The sequence below is a fragment of the Myotis davidii genome, unplaced genomic scaffold (genome assembly GCF_000327345.1).
Source record: "Myotis davidii unplaced genomic scaffold, ASM32734v1 scaffold73, whole genome shotgun sequence".
Taxonomy (NCBI): Eukaryota; Metazoa; Chordata; class Mammalia; order Chiroptera; family Vespertilionidae; genus Myotis; species Myotis davidii.
Window position 1 is genome coordinate 2,067,320 of NW_006286675.1, and position 220 is coordinate 2,067,539.

Sequence of the window (220 nt, forward strand, 5' to 3'; positions counted from 1 at the left end):
CTCTGGCTCCTGTTTCGCGAGTTTCCCAGAACTCTTTAAGGCAAGCATGTCAAACTCCTGGTCCGCGGCCCGCATGCCTTGTTTATTTGGCCCATGTTAGCCTTCTGAGCTTGACACGCTTGCTTTAAGGTTTCCTCAAAGTTCATCATTTTACACTGAACAGCATCCCCCAAAACCCATACGTGGAAGCCCTAACCCGCAATGTGATGTTTTTGAGGCT

The 220-nt window shown here is 49.1% G+C and overlaps 1 protein-coding gene and 1 pseudogene across 2 annotated transcripts in view; both read right to left on the reverse strand.

Annotated features, from left to right (window-relative positions):
* SRGAP3 (SLIT-ROBO Rho GTPase activating protein 3) overlaps window positions 1–220 on the reverse strand; it is a 247,303-nt gene that overhangs the window by 12,613 nt on the left and 234,470 nt on the right. The window lies entirely within an intron of this gene.
* Window positions 1–220, reverse strand: part of LOC102764804 — a 7,232-nt pseudogene that overhangs the window by 3,300 nt on the left and 3,712 nt on the right.